The sequence below is a fragment of the Pan paniscus genome, chromosome 12 (assembly GCF_029289425.2).
Source record: "Pan paniscus chromosome 12, NHGRI_mPanPan1-v2.0_pri, whole genome shotgun sequence".
NCBI classification, from domain to species: Eukaryota; Metazoa; Chordata; class Mammalia; order Primates; family Hominidae; genus Pan; species Pan paniscus.
The window spans coordinates 61350917-61376060 of record NC_073261.2 but is presented as its reverse complement, the minus strand read 5'-3'; the positions used below and the strand labels follow the sequence as shown (position 1 = coordinate 61376060).

At 45.8% G+C, this 25144-nt stretch overlaps 1 long non-coding RNA gene across 3 annotated transcripts in view; it reads right to left on the bottom strand.

Moving 5' to 3' along the window:
* The window catches only part of LOC129397160 (uncharacterized), a 66351-nt gene that overhangs the window by 34602 nt on the left and 6605 nt on the right, over positions 1-25144 (bottom strand). The window contains exons 3-4 of one of the 3 annotated variants that reach the window (XR_008624348.2): positions 23490-23748; positions 3059-16990 (exon numbers count right to left, since the gene is read on the bottom strand). This is a non-coding gene — a long non-coding RNA (uncharacterized LOC129397160). Of the gene's footprint in view, positions 1-3058; positions 23749-25144 lie in introns of those variants that run through there. The other 2 variants (XR_010109267.1, XR_008624347.2) reach the window with 2 other exon arrangements.

The window sequence follows — 25144 nt, the reverse complement described above, 5'->3', positions numbered from 1 at the left end:
ATTATCCTGCAAACAGAGTGGAAGCCTCTGAAGAAACAGATCCCCTCTCTGACCTGAACATTTCCAGCTCTTCATATAATACAGGAACCGGTTTTCATTTCTGGGCAATCCCCAAAGGATGAGGAGAGAGTTCACACCGATCAGGGGCCTGATGGGGCCTGCTAGGAGTAACGATTTGGATTCTTACCCTGGAGTGTGGTTGCCTTGACTCTCTGTTGTGGAGAGTGTTTGGAGGTTGGGATTAGTACTTGATGAGTCAGTTTTCTGATGTAACCAGACCAAGAGGAGCAAATCTACACTCAAACCATCTCTTCCCTGGGGATCAGGAGCGCTGATCTGATGAGCCACTTGAACCTGTTCACGGGAACTGTAAATTGTGTCTGAATAGCACAGGCGATGTAGCAGGGAGGACCATGGGCTGTCTGGGTTCCACTCCCAGCTCTGCTGCTTGCTTGCTGCATGACCCTGGGCATGATAACCTCTCCATGGCTTAGTCTCATATTTAAAATTGGGAGACCGAGTGCAGTGGCTCACACCGTCATCCCAGCACTTTGGGAGTTCAAGGCAGGAGGATTGCTTGAGGCCAAGAGTTTGAGACCAGCCTGGGCAGCAAAACAAGACCCTGTCACTATAAAAAAAATTTAAAAATTAGCTGTGCATAAAAAATTAGCTGCACACCTATACTCCCAACTACTCCAGAGGTTGGGGTAGGAGGATCACTTGAACCTGGGAGGTCAAAGCTGCAGCGAGCCATGATCATGCCATTGCAGTCTAGACTGGGTGACAGTGAGAGTCTGTTTCAAAAAATATATATATATATATTTTTTTAAGTTTTTTTTTAAAAAAAGAAAAGCCTTGGCTGGGCGCGGTGGCTCACACCTATAATCCCAGCACTTTGGGAGGCCAGGGTGGGCAGATCACTTGAGGTCAAGAGTTCAAGACCAGCCCGGCCAACATGGTGAAACCCCATCTCTACTAAAAATTAAAAAATTTAGCCAGGTGGGGTGGCACGTGCCTGTAATCCCAACTACTTGGGAGGCTGAGGCAGGAGAATCACTGGAACCCGGGAGGCGGAGGTCTCAAAAAAAAAAAAAAAAAAAGAGCCTTTTACCCAAACATGTATAACTGATGAAGTTCAACATTGTAAGTTAAAGTGTGGTCTGAATCTAGGCAACTGATTCTGTTTACATTGGCGGGGCTGCCTCAGCATGCAGTTCCGCAGGGCACCATTCATGTATTCTGTGCGAATGGAGCTTGCAGGAGTTGTGCGGTACATAGCCTTCCTGGCCATAACATGGCAGCCCTGAACTGTGGGGTCAGTTGCAGTTAAAAGCTTTGATTCTCAACTCGAACGTAAAGCATGTTGAATCTGTCTTCCCTATAAATTGTTTCGCTTTTAATAGTTATGGGCCAATCAGTTTCAAAGCAATAGGGTTGCAGTCTAGAGGAACTTCCTTAATCAGCTTCACTAGTCATGATTTTTCCATTTGTGGTGTTCCTCTAACAAAGCATCTGTGTTTGTGGCTATGCACTTTGTGGTATCAATGAACCTTTTCTCTCTCTAGTCCTCAGAGCACCCTGGGTTGGCTAGCTGGATTGCTCACATGCCTTCCTCACCTCCAAGCCCCTCTAAGACAACCAATCTCATGACAAAAGCATGGCCCTGAGATCTTGTGAGTGGTAGCCCACTCCATTCAGTCCTTCCAGAAACACAGTACAACAATGGTCAGGCCTGAAAGAGCCCCGATGCTAAAGAGCACAGTGTTATAAACCCAACAAACTGATCTATAGGGGAGAAGTCAGTTTCGTAGTTTCCTTTAGGTGCGGGGAGAGCAGCCTGTGGAAGTGCTGGGAATGCTCTATTTCTTGATCTGGATGGGTGTTTGCTTTGTGATAATTCATTAAGCTATACACTTATGTGGCTTGTTTGCTTTTGGGGGATGGAGTCTCGCTCTCTCACCCAGGCTGGAGTACAGAGGTGCCCTCTCGGTTCACTGCAACCTCCACCTCCCAGGCTCAAGTAATTCTCCCGCCTCAGCCTCCCGAGGAGCTGGGATTACAGGCTTGCTCCACCACACTCGGCTAATTTTTGTATTTTTTTTAGTATAGACGGGGTTTCGCCATGTTGGCCAGGGCTGGTCTAGAACTCCTAACCTCAAGTGATCTGCCCGCCTTGGCCTCCCAAAGTGCTGGGATTACAAGCCATTTATGTTTAATAAGTGTACGCTTTTACTTTTCACAAAGTGAGAAGAAAAAACCAGGGGTGTAGGAGCGGGGTGGTAATTAGGGCCCAATGGAAGACTCTCTGTAGCGGTTACCAGTCACTTTGGATGACCATGTCTTTTCTTGGCTGTCCTGTGAGCCATCAGAAATTCTCTCAGCTAATTACACCTTGGTCATCTAGAGCAACGGTCAGCAAACTATGGCTCACAGGCCAAAGCCAGCCCACTGCCTGTTTCTGTACGGCCCGTGGGTAGTGCCCCAGCACATTAGCAGCATGAGCCACAGAGGCCAAGCGTGGGTGTTTTCCTCCACCCCTGTCAGGGCTGACTTGCCCATGAGGCACAGGACTCGCAGGACCTGAGGCCCACAATGCTTTTAGGGGCCCACAAAATTTTCTTTATTATTATTATTTTTTTGAAACAAGGTGTCGCTCTGTTGCCCAGGCTGGAGTACGGTAGCGTGATCACAGCTCACTGCAGCCTCCACCTTCTGGGCTAAAGCGATTGTCCTACCTTAGCCTCCCAAAGTGCTGAGATTACAGGCATGAGCCGCTGCTGCAGCCCTACAAAAATATTTTCATTTGCTTTTAAATCAGAAAAATGTCCCCAGGACATTGGGATGACATACGTGAACAGGTGCCTTGACACTCATAGCAGGGACGCATGGATGATTTTCCTATTATTATTTTTGGTCTGCAACAAAATGAGGTACTGAAATTCTGGCAAGTCTTTGCCGAGCCCTAGGATGACTTGGGCTTGTAGGGCTCCCCAGGGGAGCAGCCCCCATTAGCAGAACCTCCCCCCACACCCCACACCCCACACCCCTACACACAGAGAAAGTGGGCATAGCAGGGTCTCTTCCTCAATAAAGTGCTAGCTGAGGAGTCACTTGTCCAGGAATCCCTGATCTCACCCATTTCCACTTCACTAAAGCACACTGAAAAGCATTAGCCTGATACATACAAGATACCTGATGTATACATATCCATGGAGATTTAAGAAAGAAAGCAACCATCAACTGCTAAAATACTTCCCTGGAAGCTCAGCTCTTCCATCAAAACCCAAATCCAGTCTGTCCCTAAGAGTGAGAGTCAAGTACAAAAGCACACCCATTTTTAGTAAATCCGTGGCCTGCTGGGAACGTGAGTCATTGCCCCTGGGTACCCAGCACCACTTTATAAATATAGAAGATAGTATGAAGTGACAAATGGATGAAGAACTTTAAAAATCTTTAGAGGACTGAATCGTTATCATTCCTTATTTCTAATGTTTTACTGTAGCGTTTTCCTTCAGATAAAATTCCCTGTGTTCCACAGTAGGCCGCATGATGGGAGCAGGACCATGAGAGAGTGAGCCGGATGCGCTCTGGGGCTGACTTGGTAGTAGCCGTGTGTCCTTGGGCCGGCCACTTCCCCTTCCTGGCCTTGTTTTCCTCATCTGTGAACTGCGGGGTTGGACTAGATGGTCCCTGAGTTCTAAGTCTCTTCTACTCCACTGCTGATAGAATGTGAAGGAAAATTGGAAAGGAAGACTTTCCAAGAGGGACAGCAGACCAGGAATAAGAGTCCACAGTGGCACTTTTCTTGCCTGTGGTTCCCAATCTGGATGCATATTACACTACTCTGGGAACCCTGAAAAATCCCATGCCCAGGCCATACCCGAAAGCAAATAACCAAAATTTCTGGGGGTGGGACCCAAGCACCAGTATTTTCAAAGCTGCCCAGGGGTTTCAGCCAAGGCTGACAACTGCCGGGTGAGCAGCACTGTGGGCAGCCTAGGAATTCTGCATTTAACAAGCTCCTGGCAAATACTTGGGCATGTGAGTGTTTGAGAATCACAGACCTAGTACCCTCAGCATCTGTGGGCACCCTGGTTCATGGTCTTTTCTGGAAAACTCCATTCTAGGTAATTTCCCAAAAGCCCCTAACTACAGTGGCCATGGATGACCTCATTTGAGGGGAAATCTACTCTTGTTTACACCCTGTCAGCCAAGGAGATGATCTTTCCCCAGACAAAACTGAAATGCAGGCCAGGCATAGTGGCTCACGCCTGTAATCCCAGCACTTTGGGAGGCTGAGGCAGGTGGATCACCTGAGGTCAGGAGTTCAAGGCCAGCCTGACCAACATGGTGAAACCCCATCTCTACAAAAATTAGCCAGGTGTGGTGGCGCACGCTTGTAGTCCCAGCTACTCAGGAGGCTGAGACAGGAGAATTGCTTGAACCCAGGAGGCAGAGGTTGCAGTGAGCTGAGATCACACCATTGCACTCCAGCCTGGGCAATAGAGCGAGACTCTGTAAGTGCCTCTATTGGTGTCTTGCAATACAATGTCTCAAAAACAAAAAACAAACAAAAAAACTGCAATGCAATTCATACTCTGGTTGTTGTAACATGGACAATTACAGAATCATCATTTCCATTTTTCATCTTGCTGACTACCTGTGGTTCCATTAAGAATCAAGAATTCTTTTTTTTTTTTTTTTTTTTGAGATGGAGTCTCGCTCTGTTGCCCAGGATGGAGTGGAGTGGCTCGATCTCAGCTCACTGCAACCTCCGCCTCCCAGGTTCAAGCAATTCTTTTGCCTCAGCCTCCTGAGTAGCTGTAACAACAGGCGTGCACCACCACACCCAGCTAATTTTTCTATTTTTAGTAGAGAAGAGGTTTCACCATATTGGCCAGGCTGGTCTCAAACTCCGGACCTCATGATATGCCCGCCTTGGCCTCCCAAAGTGCTGGGATTACAGGTGTGACCCACCAAGCCTGGCCAAGAATCAAGAATTCTTTAAGAAGAGACAGTCTTTGAATGGGAAGCTGGCCTCCAGCCACAAATGCTACTTACTACAAAAACCCACGAGGTTACTTATTTGAAAGCCTCAGACAATGCCTGTGGAAAGAGGAAGAAAAGCCACATTCACAAGGATAAATAGGGCAGAGTAGAAACCCTATCCACTGGTTCTCAATGTTGAAAGCTCATTAGATTCATCCACGCTAAAAAAAAAAAAAAAAAAAACCAACCCACCAGCACTCCACCCACAAAGATTCTGATTAAAATGGTTTGGGTTTGTGCCTGAATACTGGGATTTTCTTTTCTTTTTAAATTTTTATAAAGGGGAAAGTGGCCTGGTATGGTGGCTCGCTCCTGTAATCCCAGCACTTTGGGAGGCCAAGGCAGTAGAATCACTTGAGCCCAGGCGTTCGAGACTAGCCTGGGTAACATAGTGAGACTCTATCTCTACAAAAAAATTTTAAAAATTAGCCAGGTGTGGTGGCACGTGCCTGTGGTCTCAGCTACTCGGGAGGCTGAGGTGGGATGATCATTTGAACCCAGGAGGTTAAGGCTGCAGTGACCCACATTCATGCTGCTGCACTTCAGCCTAGGAAACAGTGAGACCTTGTCTTAAAAAAGCCAATACACCACTAGGGTCAGTAAGGTGAGTGGAATCCTGGGGTCCTCCAAACTTCCCTGGCCTTCTCCCCACTTTCCTCTTTATTTTTGTTTTGTTTTTTGCCATATATTGGCATTTTTAAAAAGAGCCCAGGCCGTGTGCAGTGGCTCACACCTGTAATCCCAGCACTTTGAGAGGCTGAGGCAGGCGGATCACCTGAGGTCAGGAGTTCAAGACCAGCCTGGCCAACATGGTGAAGCCCCACCTCTACTAAAGATAAAAAAAAAAAAATTAGCCAGGCATGGTGGCACTCGCCTGTAATCCCAGCTACTCAGGAGGCTGAGGCAGGAAAATCGCTTGAACCCTGGAGGCAGAGGTTGCAGTGAGCTGAGATTGCGCCACTGCGCTCCAGCCTGGGCAAGAGAGAGACTCCGTCTCTAAATGAATAAATAAATAAATATTTTTTAAAAGAGCCCAGGCGATTCTATAGTAACACACAAACAAGGCTGCAAATCCTGGACTGGCCGCTTCACGTCCCTTTCTTAGCACAGGTGCCTTCTCTTCCTAGTTAGTGCTATTTACATGAAGCATTTCCAGGTGACTTTCAACTTCCCTATATTCAAACGTCCTGCCATCTGCTCTTTTGCATAATAAAAGTACATATGCCACACTGAGTATTGTTCTGTGTAAAGCTGATGGTGCTGTTCACATCAGAAATTGCAGCACTGAAGAACAGAGTTCATGCAGATTTTTACAACATGCATCAGCTACAGTGAGTATTCTTGCATGCTTTTGGCCAATGCAAGCTCTCATGGCACGCTGTACTGTAAGCTCCAGGTCGGTGTGCATTTCTGTTTTGTTCCTGCATTTCAAGCCATGAGAATTGACATGTTTTCTTCCCCAAGGCATTTGTTTGTTGATGGTACCAGCTGTCAAAAACCAAGCAAGTGGCAGTGCTAGAGGTGCCACAAAAGTGCAAAGGAAGTGTCAGGCTGGATGTCAAAATGAACACCTTGGAGAACTGGATGATGGAACAGACGGTAAAAATCAGCTAAACATCAGAGAAAATGGAGGAAGAGGTCAAAACTGTGAACAGGAACTAGAAGAAAGTGTAGCAGAAAAAGACTTGTCACAAACTTCGAGAGATTTGGAGAAAATGATGTCAAAACACATCTTCCTCAAGCCCATGCTGAGTATCTCTGATTTGGTTAATTTCTTGGTAAGTGTTCCAAGTACAGACAACAAAGCAGAAAAGCACTGATTACAGGGAAGAATTAAAGAATGTACAGAATTTCTGGGACGTATAGGGAAACAGGTGGGTGGCTAATAGCCAGGAACAATGTAGTTAAGAGTGCTGAGTTTCCACAGCAGGTGCTTGCCCACACCTGTGACATTAGGAACCGGGCAGTGGAGCCTCCCTCAGAGCTACCCCAATCAGATCTCCCAGAAAGCTCTACCCCATACGGCCCATGCCCACCTTCCCAGCTGCAGCTTCTGAGTTTCACACAGGTGCTCTGCTTGGCAGACCTGCAAGGAAGTCTGAAAAAGCAGTTTGTGGTTTTCCGTCTGTGCAGCTCAGGAAGGTACACCTGATGGGAGTTAGCTGGGCTTTGGCTAGCCAACCTGCAGGGTCTTGAACTGCTTCTGTTGGCAGGACGCATCCCCCTATTCCAGACAAGCTCTGGATTCCCCTAAGTGCCTATTACATGACAAAGGCAGGCTTTGTGAATGAACGAATACATCAAACCCTCTCATGGTGCTGCTGCCTACCAGCCAGTGGGTCTGTTTCTGTGCTGCCACCAACTTTGTTGAGCATTATTTGTCTTACAGCTATTTTGAGTATTTTATTGCACTGCCTTTGTTCTTTTATTCCACCCCTCTTCCTCTCTCTCTAAGTGAAAGAAGTGAAGTAATGATATTTGTGATAAGAAGTGTAGGTCTCATACATTTTATGAAACTGAAACAATTAAAATTACCAGTAGTATCCGAAGCAGCCTATCTATATCCTCAATGAGACCTCAGTGGGAAAAAAGATCTACTGCCTCTTCACCTGTAAATAACACGTGAAACTGCTAAGACCGTGTTATTGAAGAATGTGGCTAGTGGGCAAAGTGCCATTTGGAATTTTATAGTCGTCATTATCTTTCTGGGAGTGGAACCTCCCTTATAACGTGGAAGGCTATTTTCAACTTTTGCATGTTTTTACTTGGATGCCTTTTCCAGACTCTGTTAACGTTTAGAATTGGGTTTCACTCTACAGAGAAAGAGAAGCAGGAGGACAGGTGTAGAGGGGAGGAGAGGGAGGACCGTGGGTCGCAGATTGGGCCTATTCCCCTGCACTCACCACTTTGTCTGTCACTGCCAGCCCGCTCCCCCCTTTTCAGATAGCAACACCAGGCCAGGGGTGACAGCCCAGGAAGGTGGCATCCACAGCCTTCAGCCCTCTGTCCTTGTCATTCACTCCTACCAGTCCTCAGCCCTCTTATCTGTCTGGGAGTGAGACGAAGGGCAGCTGGAAGCGGGAGGAAAGGTCCTCTCCTCTCCACTACAGTGACAAGAGGTTTGGAGGAGCTTCTGGGTGAGGCTTAGGGGGTGACCCTCCTGTGCAGAGCGGCATGGGCTACAAAAGAGTGGATGTTTGTCCTGTGTGTGGGTCCCTCCTGGGGGCTAAAATGAAATCTCCTTTCATTTTCTCACATCATGTCATCTCCGACTTACAAACCTACTTTCCTGTGCCATTTCTATCTAAGACAACAGTCGCTTCTAACAGAGCCAGAGTCCTACATTACTGAGGAAACCACCACCATATCCCATGCATGAAAGGGCCGGCCTGTTGTGAATAACAAACTAGTGGCCTTAGAGCTACATTTAAAGACAGAAAGGTTGGGGGGGGGGGTGGGGGGAGTGGGGAGAGAGAGAGAGAGAGAGGCCGGGCACAGTGGCTCACGTCTGTAATCCCAACACTTTGGGAGGCTGAGGGGGGCAGATCGCTTGAGGTCAGGAGTTCAAAACCAGCCTGGCCAACATGGCAAACCCCGTCTCTACTAAAAATACCAAAAAAAAAAAAAAAAAAAAAATTACCCAGGCATGGTGGTGCACGCCTGTAATCCCAGCTACTTGGGAGGCTGAGGCACGAGAATCGCTTGAACCTGGGAGGAGGAGGTTGCAGTGAGGCTGAGATCGCACCACTGCACTCCAGCCTGAGCAACAGAGTGAGACTCTGTCTCAAACAAACAAACAAGCAAAAAAAAAAAAAAAAGAGAGAGAGAGAAATGGCTTGGAAGTTCTCCAAATAACAAAAGGTGTTTTAATGCGGTGGGAGTGGGGGCTATGGAGTAATTATTGGAGCTAGGGGGCCACCCTGTGGCTAAGTATCAAAAAATAAAGTTCAGAGTTTTTTTCCCCAAACCCATCTGCAATTAATCTTTTCACCCAGAGAGGCAGAAAGGAATACCAGGCCAAAATCTGTCAAATTTCTCCTCAGAATGGCCAGTTGGCCTAGAATCATTAAGCCAAAGTGTATGCCTGACCAGCATCACCTAGAAACCTGTTAGAAATGTAAATTTTTCTGGAGGTAAGGCCCAGCCATCTGAGTTTTAACAAGCCCTGCAGATGATTCTGATACCAGGTAAAGTCTGAGAACCACGGGTTTACACCAGTTGGTAAAAGAGCATCTCTCTGGGCAGGGCTAGCATATAGCTGGTACTAACTGTAATTGATTATAATTATCATAAAATTCATTAATTCACTTAGCAACCATTGTATTCCATTCATACAAGAAATATTTATTTATTTATTTATTTTTTGAGACAGAGTTTCACTCTTGTTGCCCAGGCTGGAGTGCAATGGTGCGATCTTGGCTCACTGCAACCTCTGCCTCTCGGATTCAAGCAATTCTCCTGCCTCAGCCTCCTGAGTAACTGGGATTATGGGCACCAGCCACCAGGCCCAGCTAATTTTTGTATTTTTAATAGAGACAGGGTTTCACCACGTTGGCCAGGCTGGTCTCTAACTCCTGACCTCAGGTGATCCACCTGCCTCAGCCTCCCAAAATGCTAGGATTACAGGCGTGAGCCACCACACCCAGCCAAGAAATATTTCTTGTGTGTTTAAAGAGCAGAAAGAAGGCTTATGTGACGGGTAGAGTGGCTGAGGGGAGCATGCAGGAATAAGTCCTGAGAGGTAGGAAGGGCCAGAGGGCATGATGAGGACTTGTGTATCACAAGAGCCACTGGAAGATACTGAGCAGGAAGAGATGTGATGAGACCGTCTACTTATAAACAGTTGCTCCAGCTACTGGATACAGAACAGACAGTGATGGAAGCACGAGATCAGCTAAGAGGCTAATAAAAAGAGAGTGGTGACTTGGATCGGGGTGTAGCAGTGGAAGTATTGAGATGGCTGGATTCTGGATAGATTTTGAAGGCAGAGCTAACAGGATTTACAGACAGATAGGATGTGAGATGAGGCCCAGAGGAACCTAGGATGACTCCAAGGTTTTATGCCTGAGCAAAACTCTATTTAGTGAGAAATAATTAACTGCCCACTAAGGATGCACTTAAGATGTATCTCATAGTTCAACTTCAGTAGTTTTTGTAACATAGTTAAAATGTGTCAGTAGGAAAGACCAATAAAATTAAGATTATGGGTCAATTTTGCTTCCACCCAATTTACCTGTTTCTGTGTTTTAAATATGTCACCTTCGTTTATAAAAATGTGCTTGTATTTCAGCAAATAGCTTTGAATTTCATAAACAATCCTTTTTTTTTTTTGAGATGGGAGTCTCGCTCTGTCACCCAGGCTGGAGTGCAGTGGCATAATCTCGGCTCACTGCAATCTCTGCCTCCCAGATTCAAGCAATTCTCCTGCCTCAGCCTCCCAAGTAGCTGGGTTTACAGGCATGCACCACCATGCCTGGCTATTTTTTGTATTTTTAGTAGAGACGGGGTTTGCCATTGTTGGCCAGGCTGCTCTCAAACTCCTGACCTCAGGTGATCCACTCACACCCCTCACCTCAGCCTCCCAAAGTGCTAGGATTACAGGCGTGAGCCACTGTGCCTGGCCTCGACAATACTTTTATATCCTGGTATACTACAGTGAAGGTAGGGGTTGTACTTAAGGTAATCAAGGGCTATTGTCTTTTAAATTGATATATAATAGTTGTACATGTATGGGGGGTAAGTAGTCTTCATTATAGAAGTAGAAATAGGTCTTCTTTATCAATTTGCTACTTTTATTCTTCCTGTGGTACAAATTAGCAGCAATTATGTGTGCCTGCAAAGACATATTTTCATGTATAATAGAGCCATACACCCCGCTTAATTCAGCAGCCAAGATCCCTGACAACCTCAACCATTTGGAACTCAGGTATGATTTCCCAAACTATACTCAGGAGCATAAGGGATGTGTCTAAAATTAAAGTTAATGAGTTAACAAGCTTAATTATTTTGTTTCCTCTGGCAAACTTCCAGTCTTCCTGGGTTTAATCCAATAGAAGAAATGGTTATTGAGTGCCTACTTGTACAGGGCACCGTGTTAGGCTGTGAGAGGGGTACAGGGAGAGCTGAGAACAGATCATAATTCCATGGGAAGAGAGGAAGCAGACATGCTGACCGCAGCAAGATGGAAGGAAACAGAATGATCGCCAGCTAGAAAAGAATAAAAGCCTCTGAGCTCTCGAATTAGCACTAATAACACCAGAAAATCAAATAGCCCCCAAGGCTGGAGTACAGCCACGACAGTGCCTGGGGTTTCATAACAATGACTGAGTCGGAAAATTAAAAGAACAGAAAAAGTTAAGATGTTACTAACTCAATTTCCTATGGCACAGAATGATATCAGACATTTTAGAAAAAAGTCTAATCAAAACAATTGGCATTTAATTTCAAGGGGTCATTTTAAATTGCCTGAATAATTACTTACATCCAGACTATCTTCTTTTTTTTTCTTTTTGAGACAAAGTCTCGCTCTTGTCCCCCAGTCTGGAATGCAATGGCGCGATCTTGGCTCACTGCAACCTCTGCCTCCCAGGTTCAAGTGATTCTCCTGCCTCAGCCTCCCGAGTAGCTGGGATTATAGGCACTCACCATCACATGCAGCTAATTTTTTGTATTTTTAGTAGAGACAGGGTTTCACCATGTTGGCCGGGCTGGTCTCAAACTCCTGACTTTAAGTGATCTGCCCGCCTCAGCCACCCAAAGTGCTGGGATTACCGGCATGAGCCACCGTGCCCAGCCCAGTGAATAATCTTTTAAGATAGAGGGAGAAAACTGATAAATTTTATATATTCATTATTCATATATATATATATCTATATCTCTAGTTAGCATAGAGGCAGAGAAATAATTTACACCAGTAAATGAGTAGACATCAGTATACCAGAATACTCACAGCCCTGTCTGGTTCATAAACAAGGGTTGCAGAGAAGTTTCCAACAGAGGGCTTATCAAGTAGGCAAAAAACTTAAATACACACGAAGTAACTTGAAAACCATTTTTTTTTTTTTTTGAGACAGTCTCTCTCTGTCACTCAGGCTGGAGTGCAGTGGTGCAATCTCTGCTCACTCTAACCTCCTGGGTTCAAGCGATTCTCCTGCTTCAGCCTCCCGAGTAGCTGGGATTACAGGCACGTGCCATCACGCCCGGCTAATTTTTGTATTTTTAGTAGAGGTGGGGTTTCACCATGTTGGCCAGGCTGGTCTCGAACTCCTAACCTCGAATGATCCACCTGCCTCAGCCTCTCAAAATGCTGGGATTACAGGCAAGAGCCACAGTACCCAGCCTTGAAAACCATTTTTAAAAGCTGTCTAATACGTGGGGGGAGAAAACTGTATAGATTAACAATATAAATGATAACTTGGAATAAATGAGAAATCAAAGCAGGCATATCACGAAACTCATTTTGGGGTTGTAAATTCTTTGGGCACAAAACCATACTCCATCTTTGTCCATTTGTTGCTGTTCTTTCTTTTATGTGTATGGTGTTTTATAGCAGAATCTCTTTCTGCCTGCCATCTACTGCGGCTGGTCCCTACCCTGGGGTGGGTGGAACAGGTTCTAGAGAAAGGGAAATGACTGGGGGGCTGGGATGGCACCCCAGAAGGCATCTGCCCCAGGCCTTAAAATTCTTTGGATTCTAGTTATTCACATGCTTCTTTTCTCCATTCTTGTAGGCTGCTAGCAAGTTTAGGCAGGCCCTAGCACACCCATCCCTGTGTGCTCCCCCAACCTCAGCCTAGCTAATGAACCAGGTAAGCATCTGACTCAAAGGAAGCCAATTAAACTTCTGTTGGAATTTGCCTTTTAGACCCAGAGATGCTGGGTGGCCTCTGGCCGCTGACCTCCTGATTGCCATCCCTCCCCCATCACCACAACTCAATAATCAAACCAGCAACTGAGGAGTTACTCTACACTCTTCTTTACCTCCCAACCACCCCGTTCCAGCTGCTAATCATCATGCTGATTCTACCTGTAAAATACAGCTCGATTTGTTTGGTTTTCTCCATCTCCACAGCTGGCACCCTCTCTACGTCTCTGCCATCTGTCACCTAGACAACACAGCATCTTCCAAATGAGTGCCTCTATTTCCAGGGTGATCTTAAAACAGAAATCAGGTTTTCACCCCTGCTGAATATCCTTCAGGGTCTCTTCTCTGCACCCAGCTGGAATCCAAACACTGGTCCAGGAAGCCCCGCCTGCCTCTCCTGCCTCACCCAGATGGCTCTACCCTTTGCCCACCTCACTTCAGCCACAGTGGCCTCATCTAAGTGCCTCCACATTTGGTATCTATTCATTCTCTAGCCAGTGCACCTCAGAATGCCTGGAATTCAGCTGGGCATGGTGGCCCATTCCTGTAATTCCAGCACTTTGTGAGGCCAAGGTGGGTGGATCACTTGAGGTCAGGAGTTCGAGACCAGCCTGACCAACATAGGGAACCCCCGTCTCTACCGAAAATACAAAAATTAGTTGGGCATAGTGGTGCGTGCCTGTAATCCCAGCCACTCTGGAGGCTGAGGTAGGAGAATTGCTTGAACCTGGAGGTGGAGGTTGCAGTGAGCCAAGATTGTGCCACTGCACTCCAGCCTGGGCGACACAGCAAGATTCTGTCTCAAACAAACAAACAAACAAACAAATAAAAAGAATGCCTGGAATTCCTGTCCTTTCCCATCACTTGTTGTCTCTTTCTCATCTTTTCAGCCTCAGCTTAAATGTCACCTCCTCAGGGGAGCCTTCCCTGGTCACATGATCTTTAATAGGTCACCCATGTTTTTCTTCCCTCAGCACCTCATTTGTTTCCTTCCCAGTACTTAATGTAATAGATCATTATTCTTTGTGTATTTAATTGTCTCCCCATGGTGGGTGCAGTGGCTCATGCCTGTAATCCCAGTACTTTGGGAGGCTGAGGCAGGAGGATTACTTGTGTCCAGGAGTTTGAGACCAGCCTGGGCAACATAGTGAGATCCTGTCTCTATAAAAAAAATTACAAATTAGCCAAGTGTGGTGGTGCAGACCTGCAGTCCCAGTTACTCGGGAGGCTAAGGCGGGAGGATCACTTGAGCCTGGGAGGTCGAGGCTAAAGTGAGCTGAGATGGTGCCACTGAACTCCAGCTTGGGTGTCAGAGTGAGACCCTAAAAAAGAAAAAGTTAAATTAAATAATTGTTTCCCCAACTACACTATAATCTCCATCTTGGGAACTACACCATCTTGTTGGCCATCATGTTGTATCCTCTTGGGGGAATAAGGACAAGCTTCAAAGAAAGAGATGGCACTTGGGAAGAAGGTGCTGAATTTTCTCCTTCTTCCAGTTAGCACTGCTGCATCTTGATTCTGTTCTGGGGGAACCACCCTTTGCCTATTTCAGTCATGGGGTTTGGCTTGAAATGACCCACCCTTGGCACCAAGAAAGTCTCTTATTAGTTTAGGCAGATTACAACTGAGGCCAAAAATAATCAAGATGTTTGCTGGGGCCAGGCACAGTGGCTCACGCCTGTAATCCCAGCACTTCGAGAGGCTGAGACGGGCAGATCACTTGAGGTCAGGAGTTCAAAACCAGCCTGGCCAACATGGTGAAATCCCGTCTCTACTAATAATAGAAAAAAATCAGCTGGGCGTGGTGGCGTGCACCTGTAATCCCAGCTACTCAGGAGACTGAGGCAGGAAAATGGCTTGAACCTGGAGGGGGAGGTTGCAGAGAGCTGAGATCACACCACTGCACTCCAGCCTGGACGACAGAGCAAGGCTCCGTCTCAAAAAAATAAAATAAAATAAAAAAGAATTTAAAAGTTGTTTGCCGGGCAAGAAGCGTACTCTCTTTCCTGTTAAAATGGCCACAGAAGAGAACCTCTTTCTCCCGCCTTTCTACCACTGAGCAGTGTAGTGTGAAGATGTGTGATTCGGGATTGCTATATCAGTCAAGGTCCCAGCAGGAAGCAGATGGCACACTCAAACTGGACAATTTGAGGAGCAATTAGTAAGTGGACTGTTGGCGGTGCACACCTGTAATCCCAGCTACTTAGGAGGCTGAGGCGGGAGGATCTCTTGAACCCAGGAGTTCGAGGCCACAGTGAACTATGATCTCCAGCCTGGGTGACAGAGTGAGACCCTATCTCTATTTAAAAAAAAAAAAAAAAAAAAAAAAAAAAAACATGGACAGTTTGCAAAAGTGTGAGCATGTGTAGGGAAAACTTAAGGAATAATGAAATATCTTGGGGCCATTACCACCCTAGGCCTACAGAGGGTGGTTGCTGGAATGCAGAGATAGAGATATGGAGACTGTCACCTCATAGATGAGGGATGAAGGCAGCCTGTGCTGTGCACCATGGAAGACAGAGATTTAATTAATAGCCCAGCCATCCGTGGAGCCCATGCTGGTGCTCCTCACTGGCCAAACCCAAGTGGAAGACAGAAGGCAAGGAAGCCCGCAAATCTAAGCCAGGTCATCCTCCAAGGGCACTGAGCAGGGAGGAGAAGAATAGAGACGTTAAGAAGCAGAAGGAAGATACGGAGCACACCTACCTGCTAGGGGAGGACTGAAAGAGCCACTAGGGGTTCTGAACGCAAACCGACACAGCAAAAGGCAGAAGACAAAAATGGAGTAAAACCAAGTCACCTGTGGTGCTGTCCAAGCTGCTGAACAGACGTCACCTGAAGCTAACTAGATACCTCGGTATTTCTCAGTATAGGAGCCAATAGAGTCCCTTTATTGTCCAGGTGTTACTTGAAACATAAAGAGCCCTCACAGATGTAACGAGTTCTTCGAGTATTACTGAGGTTTCAATAAGCAGAAATGGAGAAATCACTTTCCAGAAACAGGGAACAGAACAAGCAAAGGGCAAGGTGAAAATGAGGGGCATTTTTGGGGATCCGTGAGTAGGCAGTTGACTGGAGCCTATGGGCCAAGTAGAAAAGTATTAGGAGAAGATTCCAGAAAGGTAAGTGGGGTCTCATAGACTGGAAGTCCCAGAACTGAAAGTCAAGGAGTTGGGAGCTCATCCAACTGGCAATGGAGAACCACCAAAAGGTGAACTGTTGTGCTTGTGATTATTTTCTTCATGGTTTCTTTGGGGTCCTGGGAGTGTGTGGTGGCTGTTATGTGTAACTGTGATTAACTTTACATCGTGAAAAGTCAGTCACCAAAAGGCAGAAGAGGCTAGATGGGACTCGCCTGCAGAACTGGACCGAGGGCTCTGCGGCTGCCACCGAATCTGCTCCAGGATCTGCCCAGTCTCCTCCCACGCAGTTGGTAAACCATTTCCACTTACTACGGACTCCACCTTGTGGTCATGCTTGAGAACTGCACCACTGCCTCCGCAGTCCTTACCCACAAGGGCAACAGGATCACCACCCTCTCTTTCCTTGTCCCTATCATACCTTTAGGTCTCTTAAAAAAAAATGAAAGCAGCAGTGTACAGAAAGAAGTATAAAGGAAAAATTATTTCAAAGTTAAAATTAAAAAAATAAAAGCATACCAAGATAAAGTCCATTTCGTGAGATTTCATGCATCTTAAACAAATGGATCTCAAACCAAATATATTCTTTAACCCTCTGTACATCCTCTTCTATTAGTATTATCTGTTTTCATTAATTTCTTCAAAGTCCCAATGGGCCAGGCGGTTAAAGGCATTTTCACACTTATGGCCGGGCACTGTGGGAGGCCAAGGGGGGAGGATCGCTTGAGGCCAGGAGTTCAAGACCAGCATGGCCAACATGGTGAAACCCCGTCTCTACTGAAAATTCATAAATCATCTGGGCGTGGTAGTGCATTCCTGTAGTGCCAGCTATTTGGGAGGCTGAGGCAGGGGAATTGCTTGAATCCAGGAGGTGGAGGCTGCAGTGAGCCGAGATCATGCTACTGCACTGCAGCCTGGGCGACAGAGCAGGACTCTGTCTCAAAAAAAAAAAAAAAAAATTCACATTTAATCCTTACAGTTCTTTGGTAGGCATAAACGCTACTATCCTCATTTCACAAATAAGGAAATCTAGGCATATGCGCTCAGAGAGTTTTAACAACCTGCCCAAGGCCATGCAGCTAATTAGTTGGGACAGTTGGAATTTGAACTTGGTCAGTTAGATCCAAAACACAGGCATTTCCCACCAAGCCACATTGCCTCTTAGTTGATAGGATTTTCATCTACTCGATTTTCAACTGGAAATTAGTAAGGGGATCTTGATTGTTGCCTCCCCTTCACTTCTTCACCCATATGCAGAGATGGGTTATTGATAGCACCTCCTGAATGATACGGGATTTTATCCCTTTCTCTCTCCCCATGGCCATAATCTCAATCTGGCCCTTCCTCGCATTTCATATGAAATATTGCAACTGCTTCCTATGAGGTTTCCAGTGTTTCCCCCATCCCACCCCACTGAAGAGAGGGTTCTAGTTTTAAAATCCAAACCTGAAAAGACTCAATCAGTTTAGGCCATACATGTGGCATTTAAGCCACATGTATCAAGATGCTTAAAAATGTCTATACCCTTTCAATCAGTAGTTCTACTTCTGTGAATCTATCTTTAAAAAAAAATTCCTGTATATAAAAAAGTTATATGTACAAAGATGGTCAGGCAGTATTATTGATGTAGTATAGCTATTCCTTACAAAATTTTTTAATTTCCATTACGAGGCTGGGAATGGTAGCTCCCATCTGTAATCCCAGGCCTGTGGGAGGCCAAGGAGGGAGGACTGCTTGAGGCCAGAAGTCTAAGATCAACCTGGGCAACATAGTAAGACCCCATGTCTAAAAAAAAAAAAAAAAAAATTAAATTAAATTATAATAGCCAGGCATGGTGGCATACACCTGTAGTCCTAAGCTAAGGCAGAAGGATCGCTTGAGCCCAGGAGTTTGAAGCTGCAGTGAGCTATCATCATGCCACTGCACTCCAGCCTGGGACAGAGCAAGACCCCCTCTCTAAACAAAACAAATAATAAGACCGGGCGTGGTGGCTCATGCCTGTAATCCCAGCACTTTGGGAGGCCGAGGCGGGTGGATCACAAGGTCAGGAGTTTGAGACCAGCCTGGCCAACATGGTGAAACCCCGTCTCTACTAAAAACACAAAAATTAGCCAGGCGTGGTGGCGCGCACCTGTAATCCCAGCTACTCAGAAGGCTGATGCAGGAGAATTACTTGAACCCAGGCGGCAGAGGCTGCAGTGAGCAGAGATCGCACCACTGCACTCCAGCCTGGGCAACAGACTGAGACTCTGCCTCAAAAAAAAGGAAAAAAGAAAAACAAATAATAATAATAATAAATTTAAACCAACTTAATTTCTACTCCAAACCCAACAGGATTTTCTACTTCAGGCCATCCTTCAAGGTCCTAGGAAGACCCTGCAGTTATAGATCATTACTGGTCACTGTCAAGGCCACCAGGGCCCAATTTATCTGGTTCCCTCAGTTCTAACAGCCCACTAGCTTTCACGCCACCCTTGGGACATATGGATATTTGGTGAGGCTGGGAGCCCTGTAACTGTTCCTCTCTGAGATCTGACCACTCCCCTGGGGTGTTGTCAGAGGGCAGGGCACAGGTCCCAGCTATTGCAGGACCCTGGACCCCTCCCCTGGCTTGGAGCAATCTTTTACCCTGGGGGAAATCCACCACTGCCTGCTAGGGTTTCCGTCAGAGCTGCTTCCTGTCTCCTCTCCCTCCAGTACACTGTACACTCAGACACATCAGGGGACTTAGGCTTTTGAAAACAAAGCCAGGAAAAGAAGTGTTTTGCAGGCAATTTCTGCCTTCAGCCTGCCAGCTCCTGAGGAAAGTAAAATGAAGCCTGCCTGAGGAGGAAAAGTGGGGAAATACAAGAGGAAATTCCACATTTGTAGCTCAAAAAGTTATCCTACCTCAAGATGCTTAACAATAAGACAATGTCATAAGATGTGAATGTTGGACATGAAGTCTGTGGGTTGCACATAGATGTTGATGCAGCCTGCACCATACAGTTGGCAAATCTAATTCACTTCACCTACTCATTCCAGATGCAAGTTTCCAAAGTTCTGGTGAAAACGGTTGAAGGAATAGTGTTACAGCAACTGCCCTTGGCTTTTCCAGCTTTACACTTCCATGCCTATGGAAATCTCTTCCCTGTCTGTAGCTTTAAGCATTATATCTATATGATCGACCATCCCATCTTCATCTCCATCCTTGACTTCCTAACTTGAGCTCCATGTCTCCAACAAGAGAAAAGGCAGGGCCGGGCGCGGTGCTCATGCCTGTAATCCCAGCACTTTGGGAGGCCAAGGCTGGCAGATCACGAGGTCAGGAGATTGAGACCATCCTGGCTAACACGGTGAAACCCAGCCTCTACTAAAAATACAAAAAATTAGCTGGGTGTAGTGGTGCTCACCTGTAGTCTCAGCTACTCGGGAGGCTGAGGCAGGAGAATCACTTAAACCCTGTAGGTGGAGATTGCAGTGAACCGAGAACATGCCACTGCTCTCCAGCCTCGGTGACAGAGCAAGACTCCGTCTCAAAAAATAAAAATTAAAAAAAGACAAAAGGCAGCACCATCTGGGAATCTTACTTTCACTTTCATGCCCCAAATCAACTCATTGTCTTTACCCCAAATCAGCTTCCTCTGCAGATGTCTCATTCCATCAGTGAGGCAGGAGGGTAAGGTCCCAGCCAAGTTCTTTCCTCTACACTGCTGTTAGAAATGCTTGTTCCCCAGTGCCACGAAGAAACAGCACTCAAACATAAATTTAATTTTCTCAGCAAGGCAATTTTTACTTCTATAGAAGAGTGTAACTCGCGAATGGAGTAATGGCAACAGCACACCTGGACAGGGAAGGGGAAGGAGTTCTTATTCCTGAGGCAGGTAGCCCCTACTGCTGTGTTGTTTCCCTATTGGCTAGGGTTGGACCGCACAGTCTAAGCTAATTCCAACTGGCTATTTTAAAGAGAGCAAAGGTATGAGCCAGAGTGGCAGGGTGAGTAGTGTGGCAGGAAGGATGGTTAGGAACAGGTAACTAAAGGTGACTTAGGTCACAGCAGGTGACCAGGATGAGTCAGGATGGAGCAGGTGACCAGGGGAACAGATGTGAACTACTGATTAGGACTGGCGAGAAAGTTGTTTACTGAAACTAGAAGCAAAGGGGTGAAGAGAACCAGGAAGTTAAACTTTAAAATGGAGAATCAAAGAATAAGAGAACTGAACATACTGACATACTGATTCTTTGAAGAGAAACTTGGGGTTTACTATATTTAACAATCCCCCTTCTTGAATTTTTATAGTTCTTTCTCTTCAAACTTCCTCAACATGTCTTGGCTTAGCTGTTCTGTTTGATTCTCTAAAAGAAAAAGCTTCTCTGAATAAGGTGGAGGAGAATTAAGGGAGGTTTTAGTAAGTGCTGCCTGTATGAGTTTGTACACCAGCCCACAGATGCATGGTATGACACAACACCCAACAAGAATGAGTACACCTACTACGGCTGCGAGAGAAGTAAGAATCGAGGCTATGATTCCTTTCCATTTACCAAACCATTTTTCTAGCCACCTTGTAAAGGGATCATTTACCCCTGGGTTTTTGGCTAACTCACTAGACAGAGCGGTTAGACCTTGCAATGCCTTTGTTATATGTCCATCAGGGGCGGTGGTGTTTGGGATGAAGGTACAACCTTGAGTTTTAATCATGACGCAAACTCCTCTTTCTGCTAATATCATGTCTAAGGCTCTTCTATTTTCCCAAGCCATCTGGCTAGTAGCCCCTAATTGCTCACCTATTCCTTTAACAGCATCTCTAATGTAGTTAATAAACCGCTGTTGGTTGTAATAAATGTAATTTACCTAATCTATGTTCTTATTAATTGTCACCCATCAAAATATTGACTTAAATTCTGCAGCTATTTGATCTCGGGCTTTAAATTCATCTGGTACTCCTCGTGGAGGTCTAATAGCAGTTATATAAACATGGGAGTCAAAGGACCCATGTGAGGCACTTCTTTTTTTTACGCTTTTCTCTTTTTTTTTTTTCGTGTTGACGGAATGCTAGGGTAAAAGGGATGGCCAGTTGGACTAGGGCACAAGTGCTGCTCTAATTACTTGGCAGAGCAGAGTACCCAGCAATAGTTCCTTGCAATACCACCACACATCTGCTTGGAGATGAACAAGGGCAGACTGATTGGTAAGCTCTTGAACAGGCTTGGTTTCACTGCACCCTGTTAAGTCTTCAAGGAATGCTAACTCCCCCCCCCACCCCCTGCAGAGAAAGGCAGGAGGTGAAGTTAACATCAGGGGCTGGTGGCAGCATGGCCCTCGGGGGCTGACCCACAGGGCTTTTAACCTCAGTGAACCGCAGAGAAAGAGTCTTGCATGACTCATCGCCCCAGGCTGTGGGGTTGTGGAAGAGAGCTACCATACAGCTCATGCCCAGTCCATGAGAGGACCACCCAACTGGAAAGCGGACAAGCTGGGTCTCTGGCCTGCCTGTCGCATAAGGGTTAACAGTCGCTTTTGTTAAGCGTGCGAACAGAATATTTAATCCATTCCAGCCAAGCATTTGCATCCCGATACTCTGTTTCAGTTGCTACAGTTTGTTTTAAATCTTTAACCTCTACAACTACTTTGGTTTCATCATTGGGTAGATAACAAGAGGTTTGGTTAGCAGAGAAGTTAGGAGAGGGAGAAGGGGGTGCAGGAGGTGACAAGGCAATGAAGTGCATTTCAAAGGATCCTGAGACTTCTGCTCCTATGCCATAGAAGAACTCTGGGGAGCAGGGATGGTCATCTGTCCTCAGTTACATTGGTCTAGCTGACAATGGGGAGGGGTAACTCCTTTAGTAAAATGAATATATAGTTTTAAGAAACTGCAAGTACTAGTTGGGGCAGCCGATCCTTGCTCTTTAATATTTTATAGAGCATTGGACCAACTTTGGCAGAGAAGCTCTGCTCTAGGAGGACAAGATTTCCAGTTTATACTGGAATCTTCGTCAAACTCTTCTCAAACTAATTTATCCCAGTTAACAGATTTTTAGTCTGCAGAGTGCTAGGAAGGATACTTTCCTGAAGTGGAGAGTTGCCTCTGACTTGGCAAGTCTCCATAGGGTATAACAAGGCAAGCATCAAATGTAATAGTTTGAGGCAAAATTGACTTGGTTACATTAATAACTAGGTGGTCAGCAATAGAGCGAGGAAAGAAGTCATAATCAAATGGATGAAAGAGAGTTAAATTTTTCTTAGCTTCAGTTTGGGAGGGTTTTCCCCTGGGACCGTGGCCCATGACTCTGGAGGGGGTGGCACTTTCCTGACTCGGGTGTGATGGGTCAATCCTTTTTCTGCTGTCCAGACTGCAGTTTCAGTAGTTAGGATCACTAGGTAAGGTCCTTCCCAGGCCGGTTCGAGCTTTTACTTCTCTCCAACTCGAGAGCTATTTCTTTGCAGCACCAGGGAACAAGCGTTTCTAACACTGCCCCCTTATAAAAGCCTCAAAATGCCTGTACAAGTCCATGACTTAGGGGTCTTAGGGGCTCCTCTGTGGAAGTTTCTCTGTTTGTTACCACCCCGCAGGTAAATAAACAGATTGGATGGAGCCTGGCCCCAAGGGCATCCAAGCTATTGGCCAATCCAGACCTTCTGACGTAGCCTAGAGTGAAAATCCAGACCAACAAGAACACCCTCTATTAAACAGTGACCAGCCAAACCATCAGATCATCTCTCTTGGGGCTTTAAAGAGACACAGACAGAGGGGGTTGTTATTGGCAGGAGGGTAAAAACGGAGACAGGAAGAGTCAGTAGTTGAGCTACCCTAATGAGTCTCCAGGCAAGTAAACTAGGTCATCAGGAACTCTGCTGATCTGATTCTCTCCTAAGCAGGGGAGGTTTCTGGGCAGTTGGGAGTAGAGGAGTAGAACAAAGTATAGCAGATGTTTCTCTTCTTTTCACTTTCTCCCCCCTCTTTTCCTTCTTTTTCTTTTCTTATCCACCGTCCCCGCCCCCCACCTTTTTTTTCTTTTCTTTTTTTTTTTTTTACATCTACTCAGTGTCTGAATACCTCCCTATTTGAGAGACAGGGCCACAATTCTCACTATGGAAGCTGAGAGGGTCAGGTACTTTCTGGCCTCACACCTTGGAAGCTGGAGCTTGGGCACATGATCCTGCTAGTGAACCAGAGACTCAGAATCAATTGAGAAATAACTTACTGCTGCAGCATCAAATGTTAGCATGACAGCACGTAGTATGCAGTGGCCATGGTGCCAACAGCAGTGTGTTCACCTGTCAGCACATAAAACTGCAAATCTACACAAAAGTTGAAAGATTACAATGGATATAACCTTTACCTAGTGAATTAGTTATCTATTGCTGCAAAACAAATTACTCTAAAACATAGCTTCATAGGAAAAAACATTTATCATGCCAGTTGCCATGGGTCAGGAGTGCAGGCACTGCTTACCTGACTCTTCTGGCTTGGGGTCTGTCACAAGCTACAAATCAAAGTGTCAAGTGGGCTGCAGTCTCACATGAAGGCTTCACTGGGGAAGGACCTGCTTCCAAGCTCATTCATATGGTTGTCAGCAGGATTCAGTTCCTCATAGGCTATTGGACTGAGGGTCTCAGTTCTTCACTGGCTGTTTTCTGGAGGCCTCCCTCAGTTCCTCACATGTGAGCCTCTTCCCCATGGGGCAGCTCACAACATGGCAGCCCATTTCCATCTGAGCAATTGAAGGAGAGAGAATTCAATTACAGAAGGAACCTCCCACATGCTATTTGCTAGAAGCCAGTCTCTAAACCCAGCCCCTACTCAAGGGAAAGGGATTACACAAGGTGTGAATTCCAGGAGGGAAGGTCAGAATTCACTGAGTGCCAACTTAGAGTCTGCCAACCACAGATTCATCAGTTACTAACATTTTATCACATTTGCACGTGCTCCCCCTTGGATAGATAGCTACAAATACAGATATACAGTTTTGTTTGTTAAACAACCAAAATTAAGTTAAAGATTGATATGGCTTGGCTGTGTCCCCACCCAAATCTCATCTTGAATTCCCACATGTTGTGGGAAGAACCTGTGGGAGGTAATTGAATCATGGGGGCAGGTTTTTCCCATGCTGTTCTTGTGGTAGTGAATACGTCTCACAAGATCTGATGGTTTTAAAGAGGGGAGTTTCCCTGCACAAGTTCTCTCCTCTTGTCTGCTGCCATGTGAGACGTGCCTTTCACCTTCCACCATGATTGTGAGGCCTCCCCAGCCACGTGGAACTGTAAGTCCATTAAACTTCTTTCTTTTGTAAATTACCCAGTCTCAGGTATGTCTGTATCAGCAGTGTGAAAACAGACTAATACAAAGATATTATAACATTTCACCTCTAATTACTTCAGCATGTATCTCCTAAGAATAAAAATATTTTTCCACATAACCACAATGTCATCACCGCCCCTCAAATTTAACAATTGTGCTATAATATCATCTAATATCAGCCCAAATTCAGCTCTCTCCAGTTATCCCCCAAATACCTTTTATAGCTCTTTTTTTTCCTGCTCCAGTATCCACTCAAGTTTCCTGTATTGTTTTTGGTTATTATCTATTTAGTCTCTTTTAATCTAGAACCATTCCTTCCAATACCATTTATTACTGGGTATTTTTTTCCATACTGTTGACATTTTTTAAGAGTTCAGGCCAATTGTTTTGTATAACTGTTGCCCACACAACAGGTGGGCTAGGTCACTTGGTAAGTGACAACCAATGGCCACAACCAAGGAGGATTTAACAAGAGGATTTTATTACTTACAACTAGTAAAAAGAACACTGGGTATAGATAGCTCCCAAAGCAATGCCTCCCTGAGCTCCAGGCTGTGTCAGGTTTTATAAGCATAGGGTAATGAGGCATGATCTGACTGGATCTTGCAATGAGGTAATGCCAGGAGGCATGATCTCACTGGATCCTGCTAATGAGTGATGCCAGAGCTCAATCTGATTGCATCGTAGATCCAGCCATGCAGTGTCAACTTCCTAATTCAGTCCCTGCTCCTCTGAGCACTTAGGTTCCCCCCTGTGGCTACACACTTGGTTCACCTGGGCCTGCTCAGGTTACATGACCTGAGGCTCCA